This window comes from Triturus cristatus, chromosome 7, assembly GCF_964204655.1.
Source record: "Triturus cristatus chromosome 7, aTriCri1.1, whole genome shotgun sequence".
Taxonomy (NCBI): Eukaryota; Metazoa; Chordata; class Amphibia; order Caudata; family Salamandridae; genus Triturus; species Triturus cristatus.
The window spans coordinates 654,782,235-654,798,746 of record NC_140590.1 but is presented as its reverse complement, the minus strand read 5'-3'; the positions used below and the strand labels follow the sequence as shown (position 1 = coordinate 654,798,746).

The window sequence follows — 16,512 nt, the reverse complement described above, 5'->3', positions numbered from 1 at the left end:
TGGAGGCAGGAAGCGGGGAGGGCGTCAACAGGCGGGAAAAAAGACAGTCGATACGGCGGAACAGCAACAATGATCACAAAAAACACAAAAAAACAGGTCAACAGGCAATACGGCGGACAAACAATAATAAGCACAGAAGAGCACTAGAACGAGTCTGCACAGTGCCCCGGGGGCACAGGGAGAGGAGCGCTGAGCACGGACCACGCCGCTCGAAGGAGGGGGCGTGGTCACGAGCCGGCAGTCGGGCAGCGAGGCACAAGGAAGGAAGGGGGCACACGCAGCAGCTGGTGGCCGTGCGGCGCGGGGGTGTCCCAAAACTAGGGCAGGATGAGCATTGACTTATGGACTCTAGATCTTTACACACAATTCTATATTCTAGTGCGGCGCTCCAATCGTTACCGCCTGCAACTTGGACGATTTTTGTGATATGGCGACAAGTAGTTCGTAGGATGAGGTGGTGGGGAAGACTTACGAAAGAGACTCCTCTTTGGCGCAATTGTCTCCTGCCACAATTGTCTGGGCTACAGCGGTTCGTGGGCTGGGACATTATCGGGATTTCGATGGTTGGCGCAGTCATCCTTGGTTGGACCCTGAAGTCTTTCCAGCAGCGACAATCTGAATTCCAAATACCCCGGACTCAATTTTACAGATATTTGCAATTGCGTCACGCATTCTCCCCATACCTAGCTCAACAATACAGCATTCCAGACTTTAATCCTACTGAGGCCAAGGTGTTCCTGGGTGAGATGGGTGCGCACAAAATCAGTTATATACCGCACATTGGTCACTAACAGCCATACAACACTTAAGACCAGAGAGGCCTGGCAGGAGGACTTTGGTCCATTTGAGGACGACGACTGTGGGAGGCTCCCGACTTAAACAATTTAAATAGCCACACCATGTATACTTCACTCGCTATTGGCTGTTTGCACTGTGGGATGGTTGTGGGCACTTTCCTCTACACAGTATGGTACTGCTCTGTCGCGATTTTGGCATGGGGTGCTGGCTTGTCTTTCAGAGGTGCTGGAGTGGGAAGTTCCACAGTCACCGCGATTGACCATGCTACATATTACATAGGGGATTGGAGGCAATAGATACAAAAGGCATCTGCTATTCCTGGGGCTTATTTTAGCCACGTGTGATATCGCCAGGGCCTGGAAGGATGACGTCGCCGCCATCTATAGGTGCCTGGAACGGGGCCTTGACTTCTCCATGGGATTAGAGATACCGATATTTAAGGCACGCGGGTGTCCCCAGAAACACCTGAATATATAGAGGCAGTGGGCGGACTATCTGGGTCTACATCTCAAACCTGTTCCCCCAGCGTTATACAATGACGATTTGCCATAGAGATCAAAATTTGGGTGCTCACAGTGAGAATAATTATACCTGTACTCAAACCTTACAATGGGAGTCTGTGATTAATAATGTATATGGAGACTTTGTGATACTGATGTTTTATGGTTGCATTGTTTTAATGCGTTTGATTCAGTCTCCTGCATACTCCTCTTTCCAACGAATCTATAGTGTAAACGTTGACATCTTTAATACCGCCTGATACATATACAACGTGCTGCCCTGTGTTATCTGGGCCTTGTGCGTCTGTCAACAATAAAATTTGCTGTGAAAACAAAGAACCTAGACACTGCAGCAAATGCTATATGAGGGTATAACAACTTAAGATCTATAATGGAGAAAATAAATGTGCATTTTCCAGGTGCGCAGAAATCCTGAAGATTTTGGAGAGTGGATGATAGTCAAATATGTTCTTGTTGAGAAACCAGAGACTGGCATACAGATTGATTGTTTCAGATGTTTTGTTTATTTTTCTACAACTACAGGTTACCCCCATTCTGAGGAATCAACTGGTTTGATTACCTCTTGCTTTTCCAACTGCTGACGCTCAAATAGACATTAGGTACTTTGACGATTTGGGATCATCAAGTCTTCCAAAATTATCTTGTGAACAAAACCTCACGCGCAATGGTTCAATTTTTTCCTGTTTTTCTCCTCTCTGCGTGGTCTACAGTGGTTTCTTATACCCTGCAAAGAACATGGCAGAATTTCTAGGGTCTAACCTAAGAGAACATGTGCTCAAGGCTGACTTCCAAGCTTTTCGCTATATGGATAATCTCTTTTAAGGTGGGATCTCTGCTACACAATAGTTGGTTTTTATGTTGATGCAACCCACTACAATTTAATCACGTAAGTACTGATTAATGGTGCCTTATAAATTACGTGATGGAGCAAAATCTATAACGCAGACACATAGGGATCTATGGTTTCATGCATCATTTGCATCTAGTGAAAGGCTGGTCTCTCTCCATCACAATGTTTAGCTCTTCAGAAAAATTCCTTCCAAAGCTTTCCACTGCTGCCCACCAACCCACAGCCTAAATTGTACACTATTCGGTTCAATGTCAGGTAGGTGCTCAAAAATCCTTTGACTCTTGGCTCCTCTGAAATCATGTCATGGTTCCAACCTATAACAAGATTACCAGGGACAATATTGGAATGTTTGTTTCTGGAGCACTTATACCTTCTGTGGCTTCTATGCTTAGCTATGGATTCATAAGAGACAAAATGAGCAGTCACTGTTGATGCAAACGCACAAGCCATCCTGTGAAAAAAAATATATATGCGTCCATGCAGATCAAGTACCTTTATTCCCAGTGACGTTGACTGCAGCAGGCAAAAGCGTGAACACCCTCAACGTCGTCTCAGCTTACAGAAATGAAAGAAACTTCACAAAAGAAAGACAAAACATCACAAAGTCAAAATGATACGCACTGGTGACGTCAATAAGCTTGTATTGTGAACACGGACAGCCTCATCTATTTTCATTCTGTGCTTGCTGTCAGTTTTTTTAGGTCTCGCGCCTAGTGTTGCAGTGCGTAGCACTGCTCGCGCAGCGCAAGATGCGCATTGAAACGCTAGACCTCTTGTAAGGGGGTTTTGAAAGCTGACCACACGCTCGTGCGATCGGGCTTTTGTGTGTTTTTTTTTTAAAAAAGGCACGCGATTGGGCAAAGGGGGGCGCATGTCCCACCTTTGCAACGCCCATTCCTGTCCATGTCTAGCACGCGCAGCAGCGCGCATTCGCCTCGCTGCTGCGCTCCCTCCTCCCGCTCCTCTGTGGTGCGCGCGCACCACTACTTTCAATTCCCGGCTTACATTAAGGGCCATGGCCGCTTTCACTTTCGAAGCGCAGCTGGGACGATAGCGGCCTTTTTTTTTGTATGCGTGGGGCTGTTTGTTTGTTTAGTTTATATGCATGCGGCAGTTTGTCTATAATGCGGGCCCACTTATGTTGGTAATAGGAGGACACATGAGGGTAAATCTTAAAGCTCTCTATACGCACACAATACGAAAAAATTCCCAAAACTTGCAAGTTGCAACATTTTTCATGGACTTTTGCTTACGTTGCAAAACAAATGAAACATGTGTTGCTGCTCCATAGTTCTATTCGAATGTGTCACGGCTGCTGTATCACGGGCCCGGTGCTTTGTTTTGGGTGGAAGTGTGTGTGCCCACAGAGCCACTAAGCCCGGGCCCTCTGCTGGCCCAGTTATGCGGGGGCTGCAGACTTGGAGCAGCTGACAAGCTCCCCTAGCCTGGTCCTTCCTGGTTCCAATAGCCCTACCGCGTACCAGCAGTAATAAGCGCGACTGTGCCTAATGAAATCCTCCTTGCATTAGCAAATTTCACAACTATCCCCATCTAGTCCGAGGAGGTCTGGGGCTGGGGGAGACGCCGTAGGTGCCCTCCACGCCCCCTGCTTATGCCTTATTTTCCTCTGGCCTAAGCATTGATGGGGCCGGCCCCCTGTGCGACGGGCCAGGCAGAGGGACGACTGAACCTGCTGGTAGTGGGCACAGAGCTTCTGCCCTCCCGAGTAAATAAGGCTGTGTGCGGGTCCCTCCTGTCAGTCAGGGGATGGCCGGGCCAGAGTGCGAGAGGACAAGGATGGATCAAGGAAGGGCCGCATGTCTGCTGCTGCTCCCGCATGTGGTGCTCAGCAGGCCTTGCCAGATGAGTGAGGGTGTCTGTATAGCGCACAGTGTCAGCTGAGCTTGCTCTTGTTCTCAATGGACCTGGCCGGCTTCGCTTCGGAATGAGACAAATCGCTATAGTTTCTGTAAACTCTGCAGGAATCTTGTGGCTCGTGTACGGTTTTCCATCGGAGATGAAAGACAAGGGGCTGCGCCACTCCCTTGCGGTTCGGTGTTATTTTCTGCTTCGTGACTGCTGGCGGATTTTAGCGTCCTGGTGATTGTAGTGTGAAAGTGAGTACTCATTTCTGTTCTTATTGAGATTGCCAAATTCTGAACAGTCGCAGAGGGCGGAGTCTAAATGGCTGCTGAGTAGGGGATGGTACTAATCTCTATATTTTATGCATCACATTTGTATTTCAGTGACAAAAATATAGGACGCACGTCCGGGGCGCTTACACCAGCCGCAGGGTTCTGAGTTTGGGGCTCACGAGCAGCATTTGAACAGCTTGTTTTGTTACCGATGGCGGACGTGCGTGATGTTTATAAAATGCGCGGCTCGCCGAACTAAGGTTGGTTTGTCCCAGTTACATGAAATGCAGCAACTCCATTTTATCAACAGTTCTGCGGTCTCGATGTTCAGAAGACACAGCACGCCCACGGGCAGGTCGACGCCATGCACGCTTCATCGCACCCACAGCGGCAATTTCCACTATAACAAGGCTTTGGCTTGTTATATCTGGCTGCAGCCTCTCACTGACGTCTATTGACTGGGAACAGGTGTGCAGGAAAACGTATTGAGCCCTTTTTGGGGAGTAACACTCTGCAAATGTTTAAAATTAATAACATGGTGTCGGAATCAGGTTCCCACGGTGTTGCCAACAGGAGGCAAAAGACTGGATGAAACCGCACTCAGTTATTGGTGCACAGTTTTTAATCACAGGCAATTCGTCTGGCTGTGAACAATGTGTCAATGAAACCTCCGAGTGGCAGTTTGCCTCTCTGCGGTTATTTTCTGCCTCTGTGCTGTTATCGGCTGTGCCTCTATTCAGTGCCAGTTCTGTTCCAACAACTGGATACACTTAGCATGCACTTCACAGCCAACTTCTTCAAAGTGCAGCTCCGCAACAATAGCAGTGTACTTAAATCGTAACAACGTGTCAGTAAACAGGCTCCCTTTCTGCCAGCTGATTAAAATGTTTGCAAGTGCGATTATTCATTCTGTGCCATAGAATGGGATTCATTTCATTTTCGGTTGCTTCCCATGTAACAGTGTAAAGAACACTGTTCGTTAAACTTCGTACATCACCCTCGCACCAAACTCATTTAAAAGCCTGATTGGCATTGGAGTGTTTCCTTTGTCAGCAGCACAGCACACACAAAAAAAACAGCGTCTGAAAACAGAGTGGGGCGTATTACAGTTTTGCGAAGAAGCCCCGTGTGGTGTGATCAATAAATGTCAACACCATAAAAGGCACGATCATACATGTACCATACCGACGACACTGTACCTACCGCCACGAAAGCCCCATAAACTGCGCCCGTCAAGCTCCCCCACCCCCTGCTCTCACTAAAACATGCAGCTCGTTTCGGACAGAGACACACCTGCCCCTAACCCACCACTGAATAGCGATGCAAAATATATATACCACTTTATATGTAAATAACGACCGGGAAGTGCCCTAGACTGAGCGAACTGGAGGTAGGAGACTCTGGATGGCCACAGAGCCCCCCCCCTTACCCATGGCCACAGAGCTCCCCTCTTACCCACCCCTCGTCCAACCAACCCCACCGACACTTCAGCCACCGGAGGTATGCCAAGCTCTAGTTTTTTAAACTTCGTACATCACCCTCGCACTGAACTCAATATTTAAAAGCCTGATTGGCATCGGAGTGCTTCCTTTGTCAGCAGCACAGTACACACTAAAAAAAACAAGCATTTGCAATGCAATAGGTCTCGCATTATTGAGTTTGAGCTGTTGCATTTACAAAGCCAATAGCTCAAACTTTCAGTAATGCGAGACCTATTGCATTGCAAATGCTTGTTTTCTCTATTACGAAGTGTGACGTTCCTAGGGCTCAAGCAAAAATGTTGACATCATTATGACCCACCATTCTCTAGGCGGACCCGTTTTGTGCTTATGTTAATGGGCACAGCCATTAGAAGATTCCTCCTTAGAGAGTACGCTTATTGTTTACAAAGATGATGGCATAAGATAAACATGCGGACAGGAGGAGGCAAATTCTGCACAATGTTATATTAGGCTCTTGGAAGCCTTAGTGTCTCAATACCCTATTTTGTAAATATGGGATAAATGATATTTAAAACCCAAGATTTGACCACTGATTAGGAGAGTTCTTCACACGAGAATAATCACAAGAGGTCAGGCTACAATTGCAGAGCCAACCACTCAATTGGAGAGTTCAATCCAGAAGCCATACAAAAGGTGTACTTTACAACGAGCACGTGTTTTGCTACTTCGGCAGAACTTTAATGAGGAATTGCATAAGCCAGCTATACAAAGGTATGCTGTGAGATTCATCTTAAACTCTAAAATTCAAAATGCAGGTTTTCTATGTAAAGTTTTAGCACAGCACTTCTAACTTTAGGGTTTTCGGATGTCACAAACTCGCTAACAAGGTTACAAACATCTCGTTTTCTCTGACCATTACAAGCTTAACAGCATTTTTTTGCATTCTGTGCGGTTACTGATCATATTTGTTCTTGAATAATGTTCACCCACGACCATGGCGTCCTGCTGCTACGGATTCAAGCACGAAACTAAACGTTGCTTGAAAAACCACTGAGCGTGGCACACACATTAAATACAAACATGTTGACACACGAGATGATCGCACGCAAGAGCCTCATAGAAGGCTGCATGCGCTGCGTTCATCTCGTGCACAGAATTGTAACATCACTACAACATCTTTCCCCTTAACAAATAAAAGGAGAAAAATACACATCTATTAAAACAATAAGCTATCATTAGTAAGAACAAAAATACAATATGTAATGCAACTTTTACAGAAACTGAAAAAGTAATAAAAATACTAAATTATTCTAGAACATAATCTTTTTATTTCTCTGGTAATCTCCTTGTGCGAGTAAAACTTTTTTCATACATTACTTCACCTTTGTCACCTAATTGTGTAGTTGAGGGGGTAACTGGTGAGTGTGTTTGACTCATAAGAGAAGGAACAGGTGTAATCAAGGTTTTTTCATTTTGAAATTTCGAAGGAACCACATCTTGTAACCAATTATAGGATTGTGAACGACGTGCGTTGGAATCATACTGATTAACAATGATGTCAGTTTGAGAGCTTGAAATTAAAACTAGATTCCTTTTGTTCCACCACCCTTTGTTGAGTAAGAAGGCTTGGTTACTTTACAAACTCGAACGGGAGAAGAGAATCTAGAAGAACCCTTCAACACTTTCTTGGGCTTTTTGATTAAAACCCAATCACCAGGTTTCAAAGAATCTCCACTAAAGTGTTTGAGTCAAACTGACTTTTCATGGTTTCTTGATTGTTCTTTACTCTGGCTCTAATCACATGATGGCGTTATAATTAGCACATGTAAGCGCGTGAAAATTGGGTACTGTTCCTTTAAATTTCCAAAGTGTAGCAAGGACGTAACGGAGATAGACATGCGCGAACTCGTTTGGATGTGATGCAGCGCTCCCCTGGTGAAGGCGTGACCAATCCCAAAAGGTGAAACTGGAGATCAGCGCGTGCAAGGCAAAGTGCGTCTCGTCTAGCCTCCGGAAGGGGTCCGGGAACAAAGCAAGACTCCGACACGTATCCTCGCATAAGCAAAGCAGAGCGCAAATGCTGGCCGATGAATGTGAAAGTGAAGAAAATGGTCGGTGGGTGAGAAGTCCAATCGTCGCCAAGATGTTAAAATGATAATCAGCAGGCAGAAGTAAGATAAAGTGGGTTTATTCTTGAATAATGTTCACCCACGACCACGGCGTCCTGCTGCTACGGATTCAAGCATGAAACTAAACGTTGCTTGAAAAACTGCTGAGCAGTGAACGGCGCAGAGCGTGGAACACAACAGGTTGACACACGAGATGATCGCATGCAAGAGCCTCATAGAAGACTGCATGCGCTGCGTTCGTCTCGTGCACAGGAATTGTAACACCACTACAATGGGCTCACTTGCATGACCTGTTCGTCAGATGCATGAATACTCCCCAAACTTGGGATAACAGAGTGTAGGCACATTTGACTCCCAGCACCTGACATTCACACCAGATGTACAATATGTAGACAGGGAAATTGTGCTTTAAGATAAAATCTTCATATCCTGCTGATGCCATTGTCTCTGTGGAAAGAACATGGCTGCTTAGCAGTCCTCGACCTTCTGAAAAGGTTTCGATTTAGAGAAGTCCGGATAACCTCTTATGTATAGATGAGAGGTTCAACTGTGGGTTCAAGTAAGTTTATTCATACAAGCCCCAGACACGTCTGGATCTGTTGAAGGCAAACAGATACGTGATCGGGAAACTGATCTTACAACTGTCATCTGTGGAATGTACAGGCAAAGCCAATCAGATTAGGGAATTATACAACATCACAATGGTACATATTAGCATAGCATTACATCACCACAACACATCCTGTCTTCCACAAAGCAAATAAAGGTGAAAAATGTACTGGAGGGGAGGTGGGTGTGAGAAAAAATGTAAAATACTAAAGGTACACTGATGGAAAGTGGTTTATGCAAGAAAATTAAATTAATTGGGTGTTCAAAGGTTAACACAAAAAGCTTCAAAATATATCTACACATCAGTGGCATACTCATATTTCTTTGGTCTGATAATGGTTTTTTCACAACTACTAGTATGCCTCTGGCTATTAACAGGATTGACTAAACTACAAGTTGAACCAAGAGCACCACCTTGGATGTTGGCATCTAAATGAGGGGTTTCAGAGAAAACATGTGCACCTTCAGACACACTAATGCTTCTGTCTGAAATGCCACCTGTGCCACAGTTCAAATCAGATATGTCGACCCTTTTGTGGTCTAATTCTAACCACGAATCACGGTTGGCATTGGCCACATTGTAACGTGTGTTGTGTAGTAGACTACCACCAGATCTACACAAGGCCAGTCTGCTCATGTGCCAAACCTTATCATTTAGTTGGGCAGAGTTACAAAATATTTCACAAATGAGTAATGGACAAGTGAATTGGCTCTCCCCCTTCCTGATTTTCTTTTCCAAACGAACCATCACCCAATCTCCACATTTGAACATGCATTTTGAACCACGTTTACTGTCATACCATTCCTTATAACTTTTCTGCACTAAACACTTTCTTTCGTACAAATTCAGGAGACCACTCCCCCGGTTTTGGAACTGGCTTCCACTCCAAGTCTTTGCTCAGAACCTGTTTTCACCTCATCATTGTAAAAGGACTGTTGCCAATTATTGAACTTGGAGTAATTAGATATGCCCAAATCAATTTACATAGCTCATCTTTCCACTTCAATTTTTCACATCTAGACAATTGAATGCTTTCTTGGAGCACTCTATTACATCATTCCACAAAACCATTCCCTTCAGGATGATAAACAGATGGTGTATTGTGCCTGATACAGTTGCGCTTCAAGAAATCCTTAAAAAGTGAATTGCGTGCCATCTGTAAGAATGCATTTGGGTAATCCTTCTCATGAAAATTTTGTCCAAAAACCAGATCTTTGAACTATCTGCATTGTTAACAATTTCAATCTATTTTGGAAAATGACCTACCAATACCAAGATGTACTTACACAGCCCATCCGTTCCTTCAACAGGATCTACTACGTCTATACCTACTCTTTCCCATTACATACTAGGACTTTCAATGGGATGGACTGTTCATCGATACTAGGACTTCAGTATTTGTACTCCACTGTTTAGTTTTGGATATTCAGAGATGTCCTTCATGACAGTTTTAACAACCTTCTCCAAGTCTTCTGGAGCAATTATTTTACCAGCTCTGAACAGGTGGTTTTCCTCTACGCTTAACTCATTCCTAACTTTCTTGTACGCCCTTTCCTCCGTGCTCAATTTGTTTTCAGTAAACCATCCTTTTGACACAAAAGATGTCTACACGTTTGAGAAAGCCATCTTTCTACAAAAGATCCAACCATTCTGTACGCGAGATTCCCTCCATGCCAACATCAAACAGTAACGCGAGCTTCTCATCCTCCTCCTGCAATACCTTTTCCTCTTCTGCCAAAGGTAAGGGTAACCTGCTTAAAAAAAATCTGCTACCCGATTCTTAACCCCAGGCCAGTACTCAATATCATATATATAATCAAGTAATTTCACGGACTTCTTGCTTAGTCTGGGAGCTGCATTTTGTAATCCTGATGTGGATAATATTTTCGTGAGAGGCTTATGGTCAGTGCGTAGCAAAACGTGGAAACCCCAAACATACAAACAAAAATGTCCTAAGGCCCAAGTGCATGCTAACGTTTTACGCTCTATATCAGAGTATTTATATTGAGCCGGGTTAAGGGGACGTGAAGCAAAAGCTACAACCCACTCATTGTGTTCATCATCACATTGTGATAGAACAGCACCCAAACCTTTTTCACTTGCATCAGTGGTCACAATATCCTGTCAGGATCAAAACCCTTGAGAAAAGGTACAAGCAATTTTCTTTATCCTGTCAAATGATAATTGACACTCATTGGACCAACCCAACTTTGTTTTTCCCTTAAAAAGCGGACATATGGTAGATTTTTTAAAATACTTTTTTGATAAGTTTTGAATAATATTCCGTCCGACCTAAAAAAAAAAAATTTAAAAAGCTGACGTAGTCATTCCCAGAGGGGCTTGGTGAATTAACAATAGCATCAACAAGACCCTGTCTGGGTTTGATCCCTTCTTTGCCAATCTTGGGTCCTAAATTCACAGTCTCATTTTGTGCGAATTTGTATTTACTTAGCCTATCAGTTGAACATTTCGCCCTAAAAATCTCCAAAACTTGCTTCAATCGTGCATCATGCTCAGTTTTGTTAGTGACCATTATCAGGATATCGTCCTGGAAGATCACACCAACCACACCTCCAAAGATGTTAGTCCTCACTCTTTAAAAAAAAAAAAATGCTCGTCCAAAAGGTACCCTGGTAAACTGGAGGCATTCAAATATGGCGTTATGACCGAAGTTTATTTTTTGCTGATTACATGTAATGGTATCTGGTGATATGCAGATTTTAAGTTTATGGTTGAGAACCAACACATACCTTTAGTTGCAGAGAACATTTCATTGATGCAAGGTAGGGGAAACTGATCAGCCAAAATGCTTTTGTTAACCTTGCTGAGGTCAATGCACAGCCTCAATTTGCCATTGGGATGTTTCACAACTAATGGAGAGATTTATTCTGCGGATTCTACTGGTTCTATGACGCCAGAGGTTTTTAATTTTTGCAATTCCTTATGTACTTCATCACGGATTGACATGGATGAGTAAGGGTCAAACTTTGTGAATGCAAGGAACGGCTGTTGGTTTCAATTCTATACGATGCTCATAATCATTGAGTAATCCTACCTTGCCAGAGAATGCTTCAGGGAATTCTCTCATTAATGCAGAACAGTACATGTCAATATCATGAATAGATAACAGGTTCAGCACTGTTGGGGTTGAGAATAATGTCCAAGTTACCTTGGTCACTCCAACCTAAAACAGAAGGTCCTTTCTTTGCCACAAATAATCTACATTGGCAGATCTATTCTTGTACTAAAAGAAAAGACTCCTGCACTTAAAATCAATTCTGTCTACAGCATAGCTTTTTGCAATGACATCTGCACTGCAGAAATGCACACCTATTTTTTCCACCAAGTGACGCCTCCATACTACTTCGCATTCTATTGTGAAGGGTGATACAGTGTCTGCTACAACACTCAATGTCACACACCCCATATCAACTTCCCACACAGGTTTTTTTTTTTTTTAACTCCAACTTGATGAACGCCAAGGATACAGTCAATGAAGAACACATAGTGGACATTGGGATTCTCAAAATCCTCAGAAACATCTGAGTTACTATTATTTCCATCCTGTTAACAATAACCTTATTATGACCATCCGCTTTTCTCCTAAACATTTTTGCACAATGGCCAGTCAGACCACAAGACGAACATTTGTGATATTTGGCAGGACACTTTTTAAAGTATGCTAAATGTGCCACAGAACCACAACGATAACATCTTCTAGAATTATGATCATCTTTCTCATTCTTACAGGTAAACCTTTTACCCTCTGCGTTGGTGTACTTTCCCTGTGCCTTATTAGATTTGCATTTGCTTTTACCTTCAGGTTTCCTGCACTTAACGGGGCAGACCTTACTAACCATCTTAACATCCAGCATTTCGTCAAGTACAGCTTTTGCACACCGTCCAGTCAATTCAGCTTTCTTTACTAAAGCCACAACCGCTTTTAAAAAGGTGACTCCCCATTGACCCACAACTTATACTGAATATTAGGATTACAAGTATGCATTATTATCTGATCACGAATGAACTCTTCCCGTCGTGCCCCAAATCTGCATGCAAGCCCTTAATCCTGAGACATACTCATCCACGCTCTCACATCTTCCCTGCTTCAATTAAAAAACAAGCATTTGCAATGCAAATAGGTCTCGCATTTGTGAGTTAGAGCTATTTACATTGTAAATGACTATTTTTTACCTACACGTTTTTTTTTGGAGTGAATGTATGTAGTGTACAAAATCCCTTGGAAAGGTCCTGCACATTGTAATAAATATATTGAAAAAGCCGCAAAGTGTGGATTGTGTCAACAATTGCTTGGCACGTACATCATGGGTGAAGTGTCGCCACACATGCATACCGTGTTGCTTTACTAATGAGAAACTCATTAATAAAAGTAGTGCTGACGAGGAGGAGCCTAGCGCGCAACCAAGATGGCCGCGTAGGTGCGAGGCTCCCGAGGACCTCCGCGCCTCCTGAATTAATCCTGGCGATATCCTGTCCTTGTTGAGGGGACTGTGTTGGGGAACCGGAGCTGAGGCGCCACCCGTTTTTTGGGCTCGAATCGGACCCCGGACGCCGGTGGGAGCATCGATCGAAGGTTGTGGCCTTCTCCTCGCCGGCCCCCCGGATTGGAGTAGTGGGGCGATCCGGGGACAAAGTGAATAACAGCGGCGAACGGGGCTGGGCGACTGGCGTACCCCGCACTTTCACTTTCGCTTTTGCGCCCTCCTAGCTCTCAAGCGGGGTCGGACTGCGGAGCGGGGTGTGGTGGTGTGGCCTTGTCCAGGAGCCCGGCTGACCCGCCGGCGGTGGGTTGACCCGCGGTTCGGTGGTCGCCCCTGCCCCCCCCCTGGCACCCGTGACTTGGTATAGCGGCCCGTTTGGGGTGCTTGGCACGACGGTGGAAGAGCTAGCATGTCCACCAAACAAGATGGCGACCGGGCGAAGGTGAAGACGACCCGCCGTGGCACGGCGCACCAGGCCAACAGTATGGACCGCTACACGCTCCAGAAGGGTTCTCCGGAGACATCGCGTGCATCCCCGGTGGGCCCGACGGAGGCCTCCGCTCATCCGGTGGATCTGACCCTCCGGGACGTCATGGGCGCCATCGCAGAGATAAAGGCCTCGGTGGACCAGCGTTTCGACACCTTAGCGCAAAAAATAGACTCGGTCCTGGTGGATGTGAGCCTTGTGAGGGCAGACTTGTCCAAAACAAACGACCGAGTCGACTCCCTGGCCCACACCACAACGAGCCTCACGACAGACGTGGTGGCCCTCCAGAAGGAGGTGCGCCGGCTTGGCCAGGCGAGCGCCCTGATGGACCGGCGACTGGAGGACTCCGAGGGTCGGGCCCGGAGGAATAATGTCCGTATTGTGGGGGTGCCGGAGGGACGAGAGGCGGAGGCGGCGGATCTTTTCGTGGAAGAGTTGATCCTGACCCATCTCCAGCCCCGGGGGCTGAGTAAGCTTTTTGCGGTGGAGCGTGCTCACCGGGTCCCCGGGGGCAGACCTAAGACTGGTGCCCCGCCGCGGCCTCTCATTGCCCGGATTTTTAATTTCCGGGACAGAGATGCTATCCTCCAGACCTCCAGACAACAGGGAACGGTCAAGCTTGATAACATGGAGGTACATTTCTACCCAGACTTTACCCCGGCGGTCCAGAAGCAGCGGCAGAGCTTTCTTGGTGTTAAACGTCGCCTAAGGGACCTGAACCTCAAGTACTCAATGCTCTTTCCAGCTAAGCTGAGGGTAGAGGTGGATGGTCGCACGCACTTCTTCGACCGGCCCGAGGCGGCTGGGGACTGGCTGGACACTCTGCCTGGAGATCGGGGCCGGGGGGGCGGGGGGGGCGCGGCTGGCGAGGAGGGCCCGCCGGAGCAGAATTGAGGGGTGACTGCTTAGGCCTTGCTCTGGACGTTGTTCCTTCACCATTTATTGATTGCGTATTTTCCCCTCCTATGGAGGTCGTGCGGGGTCTGTTGGGGGCTTCCCTCCTCCTCTGGGGGACTAGTTAGTATTTTAGCTATGGGGCGACAGGCACACTGCACTTTGGGGGGGCTGTCTGGGCTCATGCAGGGGTGCAGGGAGGGGGGAGTTTTGTTGGGACCGGGGGGTGGGGGGGGGTGTGTTGTTTGTTAGCACCGCAGGGCAAACCCGCTACTACGTTGTTGTTTTTAGGATGCTCGATGGGGGACGACCGATTGTTTCGCCGTATGATGGGGGGTAGGGATCTGGCTGTGTTGTCATGGAATGTTAACGGCCTGGGGGATAGGATTAAGCGTGGTGTGGTCCTGCAGTACTTAAAACGTATTTCACCAGATGTTGTCTTCCTGCAGGAGACGCACCTTATAGGTAACTCCTTTCATGCAATGAACCGGCGGGGATATCGTTTGGCGGCCCATTCTGGCTTCACCTCGGGCTCGCGGGGGGTGGGTATTATGATCAAGAACTCGCTCCCGTTGGAGATTGATGAGGTGCGCCATGATGAGAGGGGACGCTACACGGTTCTGGTGGGAAGAATGGAGGGTAGAGTGTTTATCTTTATATCAGTGTACGTCCCGCCTGGGTTACAAGCCACCACATTTGCGGACCTGGGGCGCCTCCTCCTGGACCTTCCGAGTGGCCTGCTGGTGGTTGGAGGGGATTTTAATGCAGTAGCCTCTGGGTCTATGGATCGCCATCCCCCTAGGGACCTCCCCCGGGCACAGGCGTGGCTGCCCGGCCTTCTGGACACGCTGGGCCTGGTGGATTGCTGGCGATTAAAGCATCCTGCATTGCGACAATACACCTTCCACTCGGGTGCCCATGGTAGCCTCTCGCGGCTTGATTACATCCTTGTCCCGGCGGCCCACGCAGGGAGGGTGGGGGAGGTGCGCCATCTGGCGCGGGGTATCTCAGACCACTCCCCATTGTTGTTGCATCTCGATGTCTTCCCGAGGGGGGATGGCAGGGTGGCCCCAATCAATGCATGGTATTTGCGCGACCCCACTATTCGTGCTGATTTGATCAAATCCCTACAGCGATATTTCGATGAGAATGTGGGGTCGGTCTCTTCGGCCATCTCCCTGTGGGAGGCTTACAAGGTAGTCCTTAGAGGGGAGGCCCTCTCCTTTATCTCCCATGCCCGGCGGCGCGAGCGGGAGGAGGTGACCCGGGTAGAGGCCGAGATTGCAGAACTGGAGGGTGACCTGGGAAGCGGGGTAACAGACGACAAGTTGCATGTTCTACACCTAAAGCAGGCGGCCTATCGGGCCCTCGTCACGGAGGCGGCCAGGGGCCTCAGTAGAGAGCAGCAGGGGCGATTGTATGATGTGGGTGATAAGGCTGGCAAATTGATTGCGTGGTTGGATAAGAGGGAGAGAGCGAGCCGTGTGGTGCCTTTGATTGAGAGTGTTGATGGTGCGTGTGCCACTGAGCCGGAAGCCATTGTCTCCTGCTTCGCGGATTATTTCCGCGAAGTCTACTCCCCGGTTTCCCCCTGCTCGGAGGCAGACTCCCATGCCCTGCTTCGGGACATCGCACTGCCCTCCCTAACGGTGGAGGACAGGGATTCGCTGGACGCCCCTCCCACCTCGGACGAAATTGCCTTGGCTATTCGCTCGGTTGCATCCGGCAAGGCCATGGGCCCCAATGGTATTCCCATCGAGCTCTACAAGCTACGCCCGGATGTGTTGGCGCCCCACCTGCGCGCGATGTTCCTGGCGGCCCACTCGCGGGGTTCCCTCCCGCCGGACCAGCGTCTAGCCACAATTGTGGTGATCCACAAGGAGGGGAGGCCCCGTGAGCGGGTCACATCCTATAGGCCGATTTCGCTTTTGAACGCGGAGCTCAAAATCCTCGCCAAGGTGTTGGCCAACAGGTTGGTTGGCGTGGTGGGCGATTTGGTCCACCAAGACCAATCTGGCTTTATACCGCACCGCAACACGGCGCTCAATCTGCGGCGCTTGCACGGGGTGCTCGCGCGTGTCCCATTTGTGCGGGAGCCGGCCATCTTGGCGTCCTTGGACGCCACCATGGCGTTTGATACGCTT

At 47.4% G+C, this 16,512-nt stretch overlaps 1 protein-coding gene across 1 annotated transcript in view; it reads right to left on the bottom strand.

The window, feature by feature from the left end:
• Positions 1 to 16,512, bottom strand: part of GNA13 (G protein subunit alpha 13) — a 189,278-nt gene that overhangs the window by 99,906 nt on the left and 72,860 nt on the right. The window lies entirely within an intron of this gene.